Below are 21,321 nucleotides of genomic sequence, written 5' to 3'. Positions count from 1 at the left end.
GCATCTAGCGTATCTGAGGCAAGGAAGTCTGACCACTGTGATCCCAGAATAACCCATGGGGTACCCTCCTGCTGAGGCTGGTCATGGGCGGGTACACCAACAAAGTAATTTCCAAGAGTCCCCGACCCGAGTCCAGCGTCCCCAGGGTCAGCCCCGTCACCCATACCTGACCCATACCACTCACCTCCATGTCCGCTATCGTGGGTACTAACACCAGCAACTGCTACAGCCCCTGCACCATCCCCGCCCACGGGCCCATGCTGATCGTCGTCATCGTCGTCAGGGTCACGACCAGGGTGGTCCGCCGCAACACGCCCTCTCTGTCTCCCTCCCTGGCCTCGTCGTCTGCCTCCAGCGGGACCTGCATCGTCATCATTGTCCATAGCATGCTCAAGCCACCTCCAGTCACGCTAGCTCCGTCGTGTCCCGACACGAGCTCTCCTCTCAACCCGCCGCCTGTCCGGCACGTCCTCAGGTCGATCCATGTCAGGAACTCGCCCAGCACCTTGCTGTGAGGCCTCAACTGGAATAGGAACCGCTCTCGGATCCCCCAAGTGCATGTCCAGAGACAAGAACCTCTTTCCATGCTGACTCCACCACTCGAGGAACTCATGCGATGGTCCAGGGTCGGCAACAACATCGAACCTCAGCACGGTCTCCGCACGGTCGTCCCAATAGAGATGCCACTTCTGTAAATGGTACGGGAACCATCGATCACCACCTCTGCCATCCTTCGACATCAGAAAGTCGATGTTCAGGGCAGGATTCGGACGAGGCTGCACCCCTCCGAACTGTGGAAGCACCCTATCTATCTGATGCCACTCTATGACAGCAAAGTAGATCAGCGACGTCACAGACTGCCACAACGCCATATGCCGAGGCTCCAAAGCCTCTGGATGCACAACCTGAAGTACGTCAAGGCTACTGTACGGCATCCAAATAAACTGCACGGAGAACTCTCCATTGTCAGGACAACTCATGGACCCAACTCATAAAGTGTGGTTAAATAAAGAAACTGTTTAAGTATCATACCCACCTCCCTGTCCTGTAACCGGTCTATCCTCAGCCTCCACATCTGCACTCTAGGACCCTTCTCGCTACCGGAAGGGTTGTAACCTGACCACCTGCATCATACATGTATCTTATGGCTACTTAAATGTGTGTTTAGGGTTTGTAATACATTATTAATGAACATGGAGTTATGCAAATTAAATTGAAATAGAGAAGGCTGAGTAGAGTACCTCGAGGCCAATGGCCAGCTGAATGTCTCATACCCTGCAGGCCTAAACAGAGGAAAGCGCTAGAAGATCCAAGACTGAAGTAGCTGAAGTGGGCCCGCTAACTTGACCACATGTCTGTTCGCCACTCGGCACATGCATCGGTACAACCATGCCAGTACTGCAGAACCCCAGTTGTAGGTACCCATCTCCTCCAGCCTTGCAACGTAGGTAAGCCATCTGATGTGAATGCGGTTGCCCGACTTGTCCGCAAACAGCTGCGTACCCAACAACATCATGATGTACGCACGGGCATATCTCCGAACAGTCTCATCATCGGCTCCCTCAGGGCACTCACCAAATGTCTCCTGGAACCAGCTATAGTTCACTACGTACTTCTGAACCTGGCTGGGAGGAGGAGTCACTCCAAGCAACTCCTGGAACCACACCCAGGCTGGACGGCCACCCTGGATGTATATTTGGAACTCTGATAGGCAGCCACTCACGTAACGCCCGTCCACTGGCAAACCTAACTGGTGTGCCACGTTCTGAAGTGTGATCGTGCACTCTCCGAACGGCATATGAAACGTGTGCGTCTCCGAACACCATCGCTCCACGAATGCACTGACAAGGGCCTCGTCTAACCATAACCATCTGTCGTTCAGCCTTGCAAGATGGTATAGTCCGGCCATCTACAAGTACGGAACGTATCTGTCATCGAGTCGCATGCCCTGCTGCTGCGCGCATGCTCCTGATGCATCACTGAGGCTGCACATGACAAGCACCGTATTGTTAGAACCAGCTTCGTAACCAATGACAAACATAACCAACACGATAAATCATCAACAAAACATCATACTAAATCAAACCGCATAAATATCCATGAATGAGAACCACATGCAAAACAACTACCATAGACCACACAACTAAACCACTAACATAAAACAGTTTAACTAGAACCACTAACGTAAAACAGCTTACCTAAAACCATTAACAAAAAACAGCTAACATAAAATAACTAACACAAACCACTAAAATAAAACAACTAACACAAACCAGTAACATAAAACAACTAACATAAACCACCAACATAAAAAAAACCAACATAAACCACTAAAACCAAATGCAAAACCACTAAGTCACATATACCGCTAGCACGAAGTTATTTCTGTAATAACCTCGTCGTTGATGACCCCGGCTATATGAGCAACTCCGTCCAAGCGATATAACCGTGCCGGATCGTTCCCCATCAGCAGAGTATTCCATTCAGGTCTTCGTCGGAGAGAATCTGGGTCGTTTTTTCTGGGATTTGGTGGGGTAGGGAAAAGAAAGAATAGTTCGAATGAGGCTAATTCGAACTCCTTATATAGCTGAATCACGAGTAATTCGAACCAGGTGGGTTCGAATTACTAAGGAGCCACTTCAAGGGTAATTCAAATCAGGTTGGTTCGAATTACATGGTTTGATTTCGAAAGTATAATTCGAACTACCCTAGTTCGAATTACGTGGAATTTGAGTTTGAACCACCTTGGTTAGAATTACATTCAACGTTTTTCTCACTCTAATTCGAACCACTCTGGTTCGATTTATTAAGGATTGTAGTTCGAACCACTCTGGTTCGAATTACATTAAGATAGTGTTTGGCTGATTGCTGAAACGATTTTCGCTTTGGCTTATTTACGTAACTTGATTCTTGCCTTAGCTGAAACCCTATAATTAGTGTTGGATTTAATTTGGGTTTCAATTACTATATTATTTCAATTTTTATTTGAAATTACTAAACTGACCCTAATCCTAATTTTCTAAAAATGAAATCCTAACCCTAGCCCCCTCACCACACGCAGCCGCCCCCTACCCCCCTTTCATCCACTTCAACATAAAATTTCAGAAACAGAAAATTTGAGAGAGAGCTCGAGAAAGGTGATCGGGAAGAGAGGTAGCTGCGCCACACTGCCACCTTGGAGTCCGCCGTCAGGTCCGAGTCGTAGAAAGAGAGAGGCGTGGAGTCAACGTCGCATAGAGAGGAACTCGCCGCTGCCGTCGCGCGCCGTCGTGTGCTGTCGCTGCTGTCTGAGCAGTCATCATCACCTTAGGTGGAGTCCACCGCTGTCGCCAGTTGAGGCCGCTGCTGTGGAACAGAGGTGAGAGAGAGGCGTCGAGAGGGAAAACACGATGAAGAAGGAGGCATTGTTTCCACCGTCGTCAAGCCGCAACTCCGTCGCTGTCATCAGTTGGGGTCGCCGTCATTGTCGATGATGGAGCCGTCGCCGATGCCTGTGTCGCCGTCGTCCTTACCAGCAGCGAGAGAGAAGTAAGATGAATCCCCTCTATTTCTGCTGCTCTGGTCCGCTGAGAAAGGGAAGACGCCGCCATTGCGCTTCACGGTCGCCGGTGATGCTGCTTGCGTCACCGAAACTGCTCAGAGGTTTCCGTTACTCATTTTGATTCTGTCCTGTTTCGGGAATGTTGCTGCTGCCACTGGTTCTGAATTTTATTACATGGATTCTGGTCTGCTCTTCTCTTTGATTCTGATCTATTGGCACGTTCTGTTTTGTCACTTTTAATTGCCATATTCTTGTTTTAATTCAATTCTGGTCTTTGATTTGTTTTGAATCTTTTAGAGTTATGTTTGCTTTTGATTCTTATCCAATTCGAATCCTTGTCTTGTTGCAACCATTGTCACTGCCATAAGAGATTGACAATGCTGCTGTTTCGGTTGCGTGCTTTCTGCTGCCATAAAATTAAAAGAGGGGAAGAACGCAGGATGGTGAGTGTCTTCTTAGCCATTGCCGTTCTGGTTCCGATTCATTCATTTTCAAAACCGTAACCCCTTCCACTCTTGTTCTGTTTTAAATTTTGTTCTCTGCTATATTCCTGTTTTACTCATGGTAATATGTATCTCTAATTTAATTCAGCCCCTTTGCTTCACCTGTTTGTCTACTGCAATCATCTGGAATATTGGCGTTGGTGCTATTACGGATCTGTTAGAGTTACCGTCGATGAGTCCGATGCTACTTCTTTATTTCTGGAGTGATCTTTTCCTTGATTACAGTCTATTTACACATTTTATTGTTACTGTTATGCTTGTTCTGAGTCGATTATGGTATACACCTTGATTTAAAATCTCCAGGGTAGTAATTGCTTTTAATTCCTATCCAATTTGGATCCTCTGTTTTGCTGCAACTATGGTTACCGCTGTGAGAGCTAACACAGCTGCTGTCCTGATTGTGTTAAAACGCAAGGCTGCTGCTATGGTTGAACTAGTTGAGTAGTTAGTAGTGGTCTAGCCAACTGTCTCGCCATAATTTCGCCTCCAGTTTCTTTTAATTGCGACATCGAGGTAGGGGTTTATTTTAATAAAAAAATGTTTTGGGACTTTAAATACCTGATAAGTTTAGTAGATTAATGCAAATGGATAAGTGTCTGTGATATAAATTATTTTCTATTGAGATTGATATGTTGTATTTGCTATTGAGTTGGTTGATTCCTGAATTCTGGTTAAATTGATTGAATGCACTGATTTTGGAATTTTTATAGAAATTGATAATAAATGGTTTTGAATAATAGATTTAGAATTGTTAAATTGAAAGGTTGGTTTTGGTTGTGTTGAGGATTGAAAAGAAAGGACCCGTGATGGGTGGCAAACTCCGGCTTTTAGGGGAGGTGCTGCTAAAATTTTTCTAAAGCATTTGGAGTTGATTATTCCGGAATTTTTGGTAAAATTGATTGAATGCACTGATTTTGGAATTTGGATAAAAATTTATAATAAATGGTTTTGAATAATGGATTTGGAATTGTTAAATTGAAAGGCTGGTTTTGGTTGTGTTGAGGATTGAAAAGAAACGACACGTGATGGGTGGCAGACTCAAGTTTTTAGGGGAGGTGCTTCCGAAATTTTTCTAATAATTTGGAGTTGATTTGGTTAAGATTTTAAAATCGGATGTTTTGAGGGATTTCAAAGAAAATCGGATTTCTATGATTTGATTAATTTATGATTTTAACTTATTCGATTTTTCATAATACCAAAAAGAGATTTTTGTTAACTAGTCAAAGACTTTAAAACAGTAATATAAATATAAATTCAAGGGTTTGGGAATAGGAGTGTGAGTTTGAAGGTTATGCTTGAGACTAAGAGTGATTGTGATGATGAATAGTAATTAAATATGATGATGAAGGATGATGATAGGCGAGTTTAATAATATTGAGATTGAGAACGAGATGGAATATGAGATTGAGAATGAGATTGAATACGAGATTGAGAGTGAGATTGATTATAATTATGAAATGATAGTGAATATGATTCTGATTGTAATGCGCCTACCTAGGTAGTAGCAACGGCTGTGTTTGTTAGTGAATTATGGTTGGTTGTGTATAATGTGTTGAGCCGGATGGCTGTGATACATATTGATTTATGGTGGAGTATGTATAAGCATATGATTGAATGAGATAGAGGTGCCGGGTAAGAGGTGGTGGAAATGACCACTCGCTCCGGGCATATGATTAAAAAGCGTAGAGATGTTGAGAATGTTCGGAAAATAAATTAATAAATTAATGATTATGAAGAAATTAAAATAATAATGAAAATGAACGTGAATTTGATTGTGATATGCCTCCGGGTAAGACGCAGTGGTGTCATCCACCTGCTCCGGGTAAGATGCAGTGGTGTTATCCACTTGCTCCGGGTATGAATTGTGAATGAACTGATGTATGAAAATGAATTGTAATGATAATGAAAATGGGTTTCTGAATGTGACTCCGGGTAAGATGCAGTGGTGTTATCAACTTACTCCGGAATAGTTCGAGGCTTCGGATAATAAGCAAGGGCTGTGTTCTGTCGCCGCTTGCTCCGGGTCAAGAACTGTAACATCGCCTGGGTAAGAGGCAGTGGTGAGGTTGTCCCCTGCTCTGGGTACGCGGGTAAGATGTAAGGGTTGCGGCGTTGTCCCACTTACTCCGTGTTTGGTGTTTCATCCATGATTAGCTATCAGGACTTGTCGGGTTGACTTTATAACCGACAAATGAGACTCATCAGCCATAGGGCAGGCATGCATCATTTACATTTGTGTGTATTATTTGGGTGTGAATATTATTTGTGGGTTTGCCTAATTGAATAATTGAATCTACCTGCTAATTGACCTAATTGTTCTATCTGTACTCTCTAATTGTGTATGCCTTGTTTTGTCTTGTCTGTGTTTGACAACTGAGAAGTCCTTCATGCTAGCGGTGGTGACGCTAAGGGTTGTACTTGATAATGAGATGTTTGCTGAAAATTTGAATTTAATGCTGAATTACTAAGTGATATGCGATAGAATGTGGTAATGGAAGAGATAGGCTGAACGGAGTGTTGGATAAAAGATTGAGAATACATGTTGTAGCTATACCCGATTTCAGATTTGAATGGAGTAGGTTATCAGGTAGGAAGCCCTTTTGATACGCTTGTGGTTCTTTTCAATTATAAATTATTCACCGTACTATTTTGTAATCTGAAGAAGTTTCTTTGTTGCTTTTCACATTAATACTTTCCATAAGGCATTTTTCAAAAGGTTATTTCAAGGATGAACTACTTTTAAAATGAAACTAATTCTATTTGCAAGTATTTCTTTGCTTTGATGGTATTCTCGTCCCTACTGAGAACGTGTGGTTTGTTCTCACCCAATATCTTCCACCCTTTCAGTGACACAGGTTCGAAGACTCAGCTTGAAGCTCTGGGCGATTATTGACTTTACTTATGAGTTAAGTTACTTTCATAGAGTTCCCTCGCTTGTTTCTTAAAAATTCTTATTTTATACAGAGGGATAGGTGTTGTATCTGAGATTTGTTTTGATTTACTTGTATAAGACTTATTATTATTATTATTATTATTATTATTATTATTATTATTATTATTATTATTATTATTATTATTATTATTATTATTACTTGGTGATGTGTGATGTATAATTTTTAATGAGTTAAAATTAAATTTTTGGCATTTTATTAAGGATCAAAATGTGATATCGAACTAAAGGCTCAATATTAAATAGTTAATAAGGAAAAACGGTTAGTAACGCCTTACTTTTGGTACGATCATGACGTATTGGAAGTTGGATCGTTACACAACAGATTAAAATAAGTAAACTGGGGTCAAGTGGGTCCAAACCTACACATATATAAGCCTTACAACTTAACAATTCAGCATCATTCCCTTCATTTGAGAGAGAATTTCGAAAATGAGAGTAAAGAAAAAAGAGAGAGTGAAACCCTAGCCATCCTCACCTTCAAACTTGCATAATTTTTGCTACAGAGCTCCAATTGATGAGCCATTTGTGGCTACGTGAAGCTTGTCTCCTCCTCTTCAATTCTATCTAGATAGTTTGGTGACTAACTTGAAATCTCAGTCCTAGTTTTAGATTCAAAACTAAAATCATATTTTTGGTTTGGGTTATTGAGGATTTTTGGTGATTTTGATGTTATAGTGGTCCTCTAACTTATGTTCTTGGTGGTATTCATCACTAATTTTAGTGGGTAAAGGTAAGAAACTTTTTTTCTCTCTTGGTTCATCAATTTATGTAAAACTCTAATTTTTAATATTGTGCCGAATTGTACAATATGATATTAGATTGAGTAATTGGAAGCTTGGCTTAGTAGAACTTTGAAAAGGAAAGCTTGGAAGAATGGAATTGCGAAATTAAGATATGAGTGGTAGTTTTGAGTAGGTATTATATAAGTGTATGTGAAAACTTAGGTTACTTGCTCCTTGAATAAGTCGAATGAAATTGATTGTTGATATGTTTGAATAATGGTTAGTATGAGTATTGAGTTGGTGAAATTGAGAGTGAAAATAATGAGTATTAGATGAATTGAGAAGGTCTACGTGATATGGTTATAATTGGATATTGTGAAATATGTTGGTGTTATGTTGCTTGAGAATGAATATGTATGTTGAAGTTTTAAATTGAGAATTTAATGCATGAATATTGTAATATGTATAAGTTGGGCCGGAGGCCGTGATAGGGTGAGAAAATTCCTTATGTAGTAAGTTGAGGTAAGTGTTGTGAATGTTTGTATGAGAATGAGAGAATTAATTATTGATTGATTTGAAAATTAGATATATGAATGTTGTGTGTTGTTGATGAATATGAGGAATTAGACAAAGTGTGTTAAATAAATTGGGAAGGAGTTGAAGTAGGCTTCGAGTGGTTGAGAATTGTTGAATAAGTGTTGGGGTGTATTTGTGAGGTTTTGGAATGGTTTATGATTGAATTGTATTGAAAATTGATGAAATTGAAGAGTTTTGAGAAATTGATAAAAACAAATTTTTAGCTAATTTTGGCGGGCCGTAATTCGGCTCTCACAGTTGGAAATTTAATGAAAGTAGATTTTTATGAAAATTTATTTAATGATCTTTCCAATGATTCAAGAATGGTTGAAAAATGAATTTTGTAGAAAATGATATGAATGTTTGAAAACTGGGTTTAAAAACTAAATTTTTCACTTAACAGCTTTTTTTGCTATTTTTCAACACTCGCGTACGCGAGGTGCCACGTGACGCGGACACTGGGAGCTGTCCAGTGGTCCTGCGTACGTGGAGGGAGGCACGCGTACGCGACAATGCTCAATTTGCCCACTCACATACGCGTACATAGTACGCGACGCAAGCGAAAGCCCCTGTTTTTAATACTCGCGTACGCGAACATCTGCTCGCATACGTGACACCCAAGATTTCAGCCATGCATACGCACAACCCTCAAAAGTTGAAAAAATGTGTTTTTAAGTGTTTTAACCATTCTTTTGGCCTTTTAAATCTTTATAAACGAGGATAGAGAAGTTAAGATTGAGAATTTAAGAGTTGGGTTAGTGAATTGAGAATGGATGATGGAGTAAGTATGATGATGAATGGTAAATGATTATGATATTGAGGGATGAGGATGAATGAATCTGATTGATATATGATGAGAGTGAGTATGATATTTAGAGGTGATGAACGACTGATTTTGATGTAGATATGAAGAGAATGGTTTTGAAAATGATTGACTTGTAGTGGAGTGATTCCACTTGTTGCAGCGGAGTGATTCCGTTTGCTTTTGATTGTCGTAGAGTGATTCCATGTGCTGCAATAGAGTGATTCTACTTACCTTTGATTGCCGTAGAGTGATTCCATATGCCGCAGTAGAGTGATTCTACATGTGCCACAGTGAAGTGATTCTGCTTGCCAGATGAACCTGTCTAGGTAGATGCAATGGAGTGATTCCGCTTGCTCCGAACATGTCGGGTTTGGCTGTATAACAGACAGATGATATTATTGGCCATAGGGCAGGCATGCATCATTTGCATTAGTGTGTTTTTGTTTGGGTGTGCATCTTATATTTCGTTTGCTATCTGAATAACTGTATCAATCTGTTATTTGATCTAATTGCTCTACCTGTACCCTCTATTTGTGTATTCTTTGTATTGTCTTGTATGTGTTTGCACAACTGAGAGATTCTTTATGCTGACAGTGGTGATGCTAAGGGTTGTTATTGATGAGAGGTGATAATTTGAGAATTGTGAAAAAGACTGGGAATTAATTAATAATCTTGAAACTAAATTTTAATATTGAATAATTAAATGAGTTGGGTATCCAGGTTATTGAGAGAGATGATAACTTGTATAAGTAAAGATTGAAAATTAAAGACCACTAATATAGTTGAGATTTAGTTTATTCGGCGACGAGGAGGCGGGCTCGGCCGGTGGTGGTCGCGGCTGCTGTGGGTGGCACTCGTGGCCTTCGTGGGTGAATGGAGGCTGGCGCCGAATGCACTTGGAGAGGGGAAGAAAGGGGAGAATGGGAGATTAGGGTTAGTGCTGTGGCAATTGGCATAGTGGGTTAGGTCAGGAGCTTGGGACTTTCGTGTACGCCTTTCTTTTTTCTTTTTTTTTTTAAAGCCAAAACGACGTCGTTTGGCTAGTGAAGTTGCAAACCACTAAACCGCCAAAAAATCGGACGGTTCTTCTTGTTCGCCGGTTCGACTGGTTTTTCTACCGGTTTTTTGCCAGGCAGTTTTCTACGTTACCCGGACTGGCTAGGTAACCGGTTCCCAGTTTTTCCGATTAAACCGGCCGGTCTGGTCCGGTTTTTAGAACCATAGAGATTTTGTTTATTTGCCTTGAATCGGATTAGTAAGAACCCTAGGCTTGGACTTGCGTGATTCGAGATTAAGATTTTCTAGCGGATTCATGTGGCTTTACATAGTCTCTATTTAGAATTATTGCCCTACTGAGAATCCTATAAGGGATGATGTTTTCACCCGTTTCAGAAATTATTACATTTCAAATGCAAGTCCCGGTGTTTCTCAGTGAGCGAAAAGTCTATCTGGAAGGACAGCGAAAAAGACTTTTATTCTGTTTTATTTTTACACTCTCTCCTTCTTTTGGAAACTCTTATATTATGCTCTTGTTTTAAAAACTTGCCTTTTGAGGCTTATGATGTATTTTGGAGAGATAGGTTATGTCTTTCTAACTGTTTTACTATTGTAACTCTAGCCGGTCTAATCTTCGCGGGCCGAGACCAGATATATATATATATATGTGTCTCTTTACTATTATTCTTCCATTGAGCTTTTGATTATCTACGTTTCCGACGCACTTATGTTTACTATCGAGTGTGAACGATTGGCGAATTGTCTTTCATTCGAGTTTTAAATCTTTTCACAGGCTTCTAGTATAATATTTCTTTCTATATATATAAGTATTTATATCTCAGCTTGTGTCGTAACACCTACCAAACCATACTTAAATTATGACTTAAGCATAAGGTAATGAATGGTAAGGTGTTACAGCTAGCACCAATTACAAACCTAAACTATGCCCTAAATTATATTCTTAATTAGAATAATAATAACCCTAACCATACATACTAAAATAGTATCAATAAAAGATACTTTAAAATTTAAATTTAAATTAAATAAAAGTAACAACACTAAGTTAAAAGTCGAGGGACTCAACAATATGCCACGTGGCGTTTAGCCTATTGATATCCTCCGAACATGCACCCGAACGCACCATAATCTCCAAAGCGCTCAACTATTATAAGAAGAAAGCTCAAAAAGGGTTTAGAAGGGTAGAAAATAACCAAAAATGTGTGAAATGAGGCAATGCCAATGAGTTATATATACAAGCGCGTAATAGCATCTATCTGATTTATAATATAAATGAGTTAAATAAAGTCGTATCACGTTTACTCTATAAATGAGATAAATTATATTACACTCGTGATATGTGTTTAGTTAAACATATCTTATCCAATTTATACTATAAATAAGATACATGTTTAATTAACTCATTTGCACATAAACGAAGTAATAGGATCTAAATTAGTAAATATTCTTTAAAATACATATATTAGCAAATAATATATTTAAATTATTTATATAAAAAAATTTACACGATTTTGAATAGTAGTAGCCATGATTTAGAGCCCGTTTGGGAACGCACAAAAGTTACTTTTTTTGACTTTTGAATTATGAAAAGTTACGATAAGCGTGTTTGGCACTATTTTTAAGAAGAGCTTTTAACTTCCCGAAAAGTTAATTTATTACTTTTGGAAGAAGTAAAAATAGATGACTTTCTCCTTTTTCATAAGTCATTTTATCACTTCCGTGAAAAAAAATTGATTTCAAAACAAAAAAATTTACTTTCGTTCTTGATTCTGTGGAAAAATGTTTCCTGTTTCTGCTGGAAATATTGGCCCTCCACCATCTTCTAGAAGCACTGGCCTTCCACCATCATCCTCACGCAATATTTCATCTACTGGAAGTGTTGGCCTTTCACCACCATTAATGATTCATCTGCTGGAAGTATTGACCCTTCACCACCATCTTCTGTTCCATCTGAACCAGCATATATTCCTTTCAGGTATTTTTTTTTTATCATTTTATCATTCTATTTTTATTATTAAATTTGTATTGAATATTTTATATGCTATGAAATCTCAGTTTTAATTTTATTTTTTTATATGTGATTTTAATTTTATTTTTTTTATATGTGATTTTATTTTTATACAACTTACTATTATTTTTATAATTAGTTTTATAATTATCTTTTTTTTATGTTCTTCCCCAACAAATTCATGAAAGTGGCAAGTCCGGAAGAAAATTTAAAGCTAATTGGAATGAATTATTGGTGCTTGTATGGCTTTACACAATTTTATTCGACGGAATGACACAAGCGATGAACAATTTGAAGAATTTTATGAAAATTTTGATCTTATGAGTGAAGGTGAAGGTGAAGTAGAAGAACCAGTTTCTAATGATATTACGTGGAAAGAACTGAATGCTGAAAGTGCTAGAAAAATGGAACTAATTAGAGAACAAATAAAGAATCAATTGCCTGATCGATTGTAATTTTAGTGATTTGATTATGTAAAATTAACCTTCAATAATGGGAAGTATTTGTTATTATCGTTATTTTAATATCCATTTTCTTATGTTAAAAAAATTGTATTTTTTGAGTTATTTATCCAAACGCTACAACTTTAAAATAAGTACTTCTATAGTTAAAAATCCAAACACAAAATAACTTATTTATAAGCTACTATTAATAAAAGTCCTTATACTTTAAGCTCCTTTTCTAAAAGAATTTATTTAAATTATTTACCCAAACTGGGTTAGTATGTGTTGCATAAGACGTTTTTGAAATTGAGTAAATTGAGATTAATTCATTAGTTCAAGAATTGTTAATTTTACAATTCGTTTAATAACTAGTTTTTCTTAATTAGAATTGAAATTCAAATAATTGAGAAATAAAGAGGATTAGGATTTTATTTGAATATTTTAAAATTTTGTATTGAAATTTTATAAATTACAAGAAATTACTGAAACCTTTAAAGTTCTTAATTAGAGTAAATACTTGAATTCATTTGGCAAGATAATAAGTAAAATTTTACATGTTCTTAGAGTAATTTCATTCAATATTATTAAATTTTTATTTACTAAATTATTCTTAATTTTTTTAAAAATTCCTAAATTACTCTTATTTTTTTATTGGATCTAACTCTCATTCTAAATTAAAAAGCACACACGTGTCTCCTCTAAATATACATACACACAACGAAAGAAAAATTAAAAGAAGGAAGATAAAAAACGAAAACAGAAAAAATCGAAAGAAAGAAAGAAAGAAAGGAGGAAAGGATGACAAGCTCAGAAAGAGGTGTAGAAATAATAATATAGAGAAGCGGGATCGGAAGACAACTCCCTCAGCTTTCTACCCTACATTCTAGAATTTCTTTTCATTTCCATCTCCATTCCTCATGACAGGAAATTATTCCTCTGCTTCCCATTTTTCACGAAAAATATAGCTATATATTTAGGATCTTCATTTTACTATAATTTGATTTGAAATAAAAGAAAAAAATAATGACTTGATGATCTATTTGAGGAATATAAAGAGATAATTTTGGTGAGACGATTTTTTTAATAGCAATCTTTGGAGTTTAAAGGATTAAAAAATAGAGATAAAAACCTTAATTAAGTGGGTCAAACATAATTAAATAACACAAGTTTTAATTGCTAGTATATATAGTTAACACTCCTTAACAATATCTTAATCCTGGTTTGCAACACACTTTATTTATTCATGAAACATGTACATGTATATTAGCATTTACCCCAAGTAGTGGTCCTTCTCCAATTTCGGTTATCCCAGCTATGATAAGGACCATCTTTTCTCACAGACCAAAACACATCTCGATGGCCAGCATCTACTTTAGGATCATACCTGGCTATACTACAACACTTTGGATCAAAAGGGTCCAATTGAAAATAAGCAAATTTAACTTGAGTATTGGTCACTTGAACAAAAGGCTTGCCTGGTTCCAAGCTAACAGGAGATGAAAAGTCAATGGCAGTGAAGATCAAGCTTCCTGATTGTGGAGGCAAATCATTAACAATGGAAATTGCAACTATATTGAGGAAATCGGAGATGTTTGAGGATGGTGATGAAGAATTTGATGGAATCATAGTGTTGTTGTTGTTATTATTATTATTGTTATTATAGGATAAAGTTTTACCAAATGTTGAGTAGAAACACACCATGAGATGAAGTATGAAAAGGAAAAAGAAGAATGCACGAATTAAAGTAGTAGTTGACATTTTACTTGTGGATTGTGATGATGTTTTAATTTTTTCACCAATATATTGATGTTTTAATTGTGATATTTTTTAATAAAGTAAACAAATTAATTGTCACCAACACATATTATTAAATTGCATTTAATGAATACTTAATTTTCTTTTTGTTTTGGATGCATTAAATATGATATGTTTTATACTTTCGCTAATAAAATCCCTTATTATTAAGTTTTATTTTGGATAAATAGTTTAATTAAGTTCTTTTTGAAAAAATAGTTTAAATAATAAATGACTATATTAAAAGTAGCTTATAAATAAGTTATTTTGTGTTTGAATTTTTAGCTCTAAAAGTGCTTATTTTATAGAAATATGGTAAAAAATAATAGTATTACGAGAGAAGTCATTTTTTTAACTTCTCTATAAGCTTCTAAATAGTTTCTTAGAAAGTTGCAATTTGATTTTGAAAATTGCACCAGACATTAATACTACTACTTTTCATAAGTCAAAAGTTCAAAAAAGTTACTTTTGAAGCTTCCTAAACGGAGAATGAATCCTCTCAATTGTTAAAAAAAATTAAGAGTTTAAAGTGTGATCTCTAACATTTTATTGCTGTAAGACCCAAAACCTTTGAAAAAAAAAAGGGGCTATCATTAGCTAATTTCAAATTAAGTGTTTTTGCAGCTTTAATTTCAGAAATTCCTCTATTAAAGAAAATTAAAGCAAGTTTTGATTTATTGAATTTGAGATAAGTTATGATTATTATCCAATTTGATAATTATTGGATTATTTGCTATAATTATATTATAAAGTTGGTAGTTGTGAAATAATAAGGATTTTTATATGATTTGGATTAAACAATTAATATTTTAAATATTTATACTGTTACTTTGGAAAATAAAAGGGTTTAATTATATTATTTCTAATTATTTTGATTTGGGCATTTTATGGAAAATAATTTGTAAAATTGATGAGCAAATAGTATTTTTCCATATACAATTAGTGTTGGATTTAAATTGGGTTTCAATTACTATATTATTCCCAATTTTATGTGAAATTACCATAACGCCCTTAACCCTAATTTTCAAAATGAAACCCTAACCCAGTAACCCATACCCGACCCGGCTTCCTCCTCACCTAACCTAGCAGCAGCAAACACACACACATAGAACCCTCCAACGGAAACAGAGCAGAGAGTGAGAGGCTGAGTTGTGGCTGATGAGAGGAGGCGGGAAGCCCGCTGCGTCGTGCCGCCGCGTCGTCACCAGTCTTGCTCGCCCTGCCACCGTGAAGCTCGTCCCTGCCATGGTTTGTCACCGCCTATCACCGTCGCGAGCCTCTTTGCCGTCGCCACCATGAAGCCACCGATCTAGTTTGAGTAAGAGAGAGAGCGAGACGAGCTTTGAGGAAGGGAGAAGCCGCACTGTCAGCGTCGTGCAAAGAGGGACTCGTCGCTAGCTCTGTCGTCCTTACTGTTGCGCCACCGTCGGGCCCGTAGTCGTGGAGGAAGCACAGCGCCGCCGTGGGTCCATTTCCGCCGAACTCGAAGGAGGAGGAAGGCCGAGACTGGGCGACGCTGGGAGAGGAGACGCGAGCTGGAGGAGCTGCGTCCAGTCGCCACCGACGCGACACTGACCGCCGCCGTTCCGCGGCGCCGAGGGTCCCTTTTCTGCTAGATCTGTCGCCGTCAAGCATGAAGGGAGTAGGAGATAGCGTCGCGAGTTGAGGTTGATCCTCTTACGACCGTTGGATTTGACCGGAGAGAAAGGTGGTGACGGTGGTGGATGTTGGTGCTGAGTTAGCGCTGCCACTGTTGCTGGCCGTTTCGAGCTGCTCCGCCGTCTCTGCCGCCGGAAAATGCCATTACCATCACCGGAATGCACTGCCGGTAAGGTCTTGTTAATGGATTCTGTTTCTTTTGAATTTTAAGAATACCATAGTCATGGGTTGTTGCTGCAGTGGTCATCTGAGTCGCGTGGAGGGAGGAAGAGCCGCTGGGTGTCGCCGCACCTTGCCTCCGCCGCCGAGAACAGCCGTTGAGTCCTCAGTATCAGGTCATGTATCCATGCTTGCCTTTTGTGCTCGGAGTTCGCAGCTGCCCTGTTTTGTCATTTCAGTAAGTATGTTTCGGAGAGCCTCGCGTTAGTATTCTGTTGTGTTCGGTTAATGGATATGAGTTTTGATAATGTGGGGTCGAGTCCTGATTATTGTATGTTGCGATTAGTGTTGCTATGGTTATTGCGAACGTGACTTGGAGCTGAGGTTTTGGTTGCCGTCAGTTCGGGTTGAGGCGGAAAGGACTTGATGAGGCGTTTGGATTATGGAATTGCGTTTTGAGGTAGGGACGCTTTCCAAAAACTATAGTTTATTATTGGAATTATTACATATAGGTACTGATGTGAGATATTGTGTACTTGGTGATTGTATCTGCCTTATGTATCAATTGATTGACTCGAATGACTATGGATGTTGGTTTGGCTGAATTGTTGTGTGGCTTGTGAAATGTAATGTTTGAAGTTGATTCTTTAAATATTTGAAATGAGCTTAATCCGTTGAGGATTGGTTTGAATTGAGTCAATTATTTTGATGATGTGAAAGATAGAATGCTCTTGAAATTCAGCCTGGGTTGCTTTAATTGCTCTGGCTTTGATAAATGATTTATTGCTAAATCGATTCTTTAAAGCTTTATAAATGAGTTAAACCGGTTGATATTGAGTTGATTTTTGAAATGGTTTCCTTGAGGTATGCCATTGAGGCGACTGTTGGATTTAGCTTGCTTTTGAATTAATTTCTGGTTTGAGCTGTTGAAAAGGAATGAGAAACGGTTTAGTTGGGACCCGAACCGGGTGGCAAAAGTCCAAGTTTTAGGGGAGGTGCTGCCGAAATTTCTATAAAATCCGAGTCTTTATTGAAATGTTGTCTGGAAAAATGATGAGTTAAAGACTTCTACTATTTTATTTGAATTATCAAGAAAAGGATGATTCATGCTTTTGAAATGAATTATTAAAGAGGAAATTGTGATTTAGTCTTGCTTCTTAAGAAAGGCATTGTATCTCTTTCAGGAGAAAGTTATTTAGATGAAACTTGTGTTTTAAAGCTATTTGAATGTGAAAAGGGTTTATGCCTTTGAATTTGACTTGGGGGTTTCAATTAAAGAGTTTTTTAATGATTTTGAAAGGACCTGACTGTCTATTGACAAGTTTCATTTTGAAATATTTTGAGAAAGGTTTTAAGTACTCTTTGAATTCTGAATTCTTGCAAGACTAAAACAATTTTGAACAGTTGAAACATTCTAGAATTATCATGGGGGTTGAAGTTGGTTTTGCCTAAGTAAAGGAAACGGCTTTGAAAGAAGTAAATGATTACATGACTCGGTTTGGCTTAGATCCTATTTTCTTACTCAAATCAGAAAGCCAATGTTTTAATGATTTTAAATGAATTTGGCGAAATGAGTTATGTTATTCTCCCCTAAAGACTTGGGACTCTGCCGAGAAATTTTGTTATAAAATTCCATTGTGGAATGGGTGATTTTGATTGTTCCCAAATTGAATCTTTAATTTTCTATGGTTTTGGAAGTCTTGGAAAGAGGATGCCGAGAGCGGCTTTGTTTTAAAAAGGGAACTTACTTTGAGTAAATTTGGCTTATGAGCCTGAGATGATTTGAGAAATGAGATCTTTAAAGCCAAGGCTGAAAAGAGTTGAAATTTGATTTCAAAGTGAAATGGCTTGAGAAAAGTGATTTGAGGCTTAAATGACGGTTTTATGAATTCGATGATGTTGAATGGTGAAAGTGCTGTTTTGTTATGGGCCGGAATGACTGTGTATGATTATGAATAATGGCTGGTTCTGGATTGAACCGTGAGCCGGATTGGCTGTGTAAGATATTGATTTATGGCTGATTGCTGAATGAGTTATGGGTCGTATGGCTGACTATGAATTATGAACTTAAGCCGAATGGCTGAGATGGATGTTGATCCATGACTGGGACTGAATGAATATATGCTTGAGATACCTGGGTAGTAGCAAGGGTTGTGGTTCGTCCCACTTGCTCCAGGTCAGAGACTGTGACGCCTGGGTAGTAGCGGTAGTAGTGGTGATTCCACTCGCTCCAGGTTGAGCTGTTAAACACCCGCCTAGATAGTAGCCGCAGTAGTGGTTATTCCACTGGCTCTGGGTTGAGCGGGTAGTAGCAATGGGGTTGTAGCTCAAACCTACTTGCTCCGCGATGGGAGTTTCTGTCCATGGTTAGCTACCAGGACGTGTCGGGTTGGCTATATAACCGACAGATGATATCATCAGCCACTAGGGACAGGCATGCATCATATGCATTTATGTGACATTGTTTGGGTGTGCATGTTATACTTGGCTTGCCTATGTGATTAATTGCTAACTGTTCTATTTGTAATAACTGTTTGTTTGTGCTTGAACTTCCTATCTGTGTTTGCATCTGGGACTCTGTTGGATTGTGGTGATTGGTTGTTAGTTGGATTGTTTGGGCCTAGGGCCGTGGTTGGAATGAGATGAACCGATGGTTGATTTCAGTTTTGTGTTTCGGGTTTGGAATAAAATATGAAAGGCTATTTTGTTTCAGCATAGATAAACCGTTTTGAAAGACTTTTGAGTTTTTGAGAATTGAATGGTTCCTCTTTCAGAAAAGATTTCCGACTTTACTTTTATTGTAAACCGTTGTTTTTGAAAAGGAGGCATAAGACGGTTATTAATCACTGGTACGGTTTATACTCACGTATCCTATTACAGTAATTCCCAAAAACCCTCTACTGAGAACCCTTTCGAGGATGATGTTCTCACCCCCTACATTTTTCCCCTTTCAGGATATGGGCGCAGAAGTTACGAAGAGCTTATTTAATTATTGTTGAGATGCTCTGTATTGTTTTAGCTATGGTTTATTGTACCCTCGCCTTTATCTTGATATAATCTGTAAGAGGGATAGAAATTGTATTGGATTATGGTTGTAATATTACTTATATATATGTATGTATATATATATGGATGTACTCTTTATGAGTTTTGTAAGTTGTATGGTATTTATGGATGTATGATATCGGATGAAAGTATTTTTGGATCGGTATTGCGACTTAAAGTTTTAAACAGGCTCATATTTTAGTATTAAATAATATAAAAGTCGTCGTAATGTCCGAACTATCAGAGTCGCGCAGCCGGAAATGTGAGCTTTGGTAGTTAGGATGTTACAATTGCTCTCTCTTTTATATTTATTTTTTATCCCACTTATAAAATTAATAGTAAAAGATTACATTGTACTCCTTCAATTGTTAAAAAAACATTAAAAAATCCATTTTCTCCTAAACAGACCCTAAGTTTAATTTAAAGGCATTTTGTCAATAAATTTTTAAGAGAGATTTTTTATTTATCAATATACATTCAATATTAAAAATTTTTATTTTATTAATGAATAAAAAATACTCAATTTTAAACCTTAACAATATTCAGGCTATGTCTTAAATAAAACATATAATTAATTTTTATTATTTTGAGGATAAATTCAATGATTAACTAAGAGAAGTATGGATGGATTCATGTTGAAATTATTATTAGTAAAATTATTTTAACACTTACCTACACAATAAATAAATTAACAACTTTTTATATTTTTTCTGTAAAAATCTTTTTAATTAATAACTTTAATATTTATAGAGGACACATATTAGTTAAATTTTATATTTATAAAATATGATATTAATCTTTCTTAAAAATACAACACTGAAATTTTCCTATAAAAAAATATAAAAATAAATATGCCCCTTCTCAATAAAACATGTAACGACCTAATTTCTAGAATCACTACAAAAGAGACAGAGAATTGTGGCCAGAAATTCGGGCCGCAAATTGGCAGAACCGCGTCCTTTTCGAGCTGCGGCTTAGCTTCAGTTGCAAATCTGCTCTGGATAGTGGTTGTTCATTATTACCGCTGCAATTCAACCATTTTGGGTATATATTGTCAAGAATCAGCAGAGGTGCGAACACAAACAGGAGCAGAGACAGCACGCCAAATCCTTCCCCTGTGTAGCTCCGCTTACCAGTTGCGTCGTACTTTTCCTTGCTGGTGGGTCCATTCCCGATCTGCTCCCTCCTTCCTCTGGTTCTGTTCTTAGGTCTGCTCAACTTCTTGATTCAGATTATTGGTATCCAAAAACTCCCCCTTTCCATTTTGTTCTGTTTTCTTTTTGGTCTGAGATTTTGATTTGGTTCACATTAATCTATTTCTTCTTGATTTGGTTTCATTTTACTCTTTTCTTTTGTTTTTGTTCTTACCAAGAACACAGGACAAAAGGAGGTAAAGCAAAAGAAAGAAGCATCGGTACCGTTGTGAAGAGTTGCCGCCGCAACCCGCTGCACTTTCATTCTGGGTCTTTCCTATTTAGTACGTGTATATTATCTTCAATTTGGATTCATACTAAACTACTAAAGCGTTATGCATTGTTGATTGATTTGTAGAAATAGCATTATTATATGTTAATAATAATCTATAGCGTTATCAAGAATTGTTCTGCAATATATTTGGATGCAACAATACACAGTTCATAGTTACAATGAATTAAGTATTACTAATTTGTTAGTAGTGTATTTTGTTTTTCTCCATGTTTTTGTATCTTGAACCAACAAGCTTAAATAGATAGGTTGTTAAAGTAAAACCGTAAAGTATTCCCTACAATGTTGATAAGGCGTTATAACTTTTCTGGTATTCTTATATGAGCAGAACATTGTTGAATCTCAGAGGGTTAGTTCCCTGATCCCTCTTGCTTGCCCAACTCGGTTTAAGCCATTTTATCCTATCATCTAAAAACTATATTCATAGATTAATGTATTCGGATGAAAATTATATGCAGATGCATTGAGTCATAGCATCTAGATACGTCAATTTAAGAATGTACCAAAACAATCAAAACAACTTATCAGGTAGATAGGTAGTTTGGTAGGACTAACCGACTAAGCGTGAAAATGATGTTATCAGGCCTCACGGTATGTTTGGTAAAATTTTTACT

Source organism: Arachis ipaensis, chromosome B9 (genome assembly GCF_059453495.1).
Source record: "Arachis ipaensis isolate K30076 ecotype BB chromosome B9, ASM5945349v1, whole genome shotgun sequence".
In the NCBI taxonomy this organism is placed as follows: domain Eukaryota; kingdom Viridiplantae; phylum Streptophyta; class Magnoliopsida; order Fabales; family Fabaceae; genus Arachis; species Arachis ipaensis.
Note: the sequence above shows the minus strand (reverse complement) of the source record.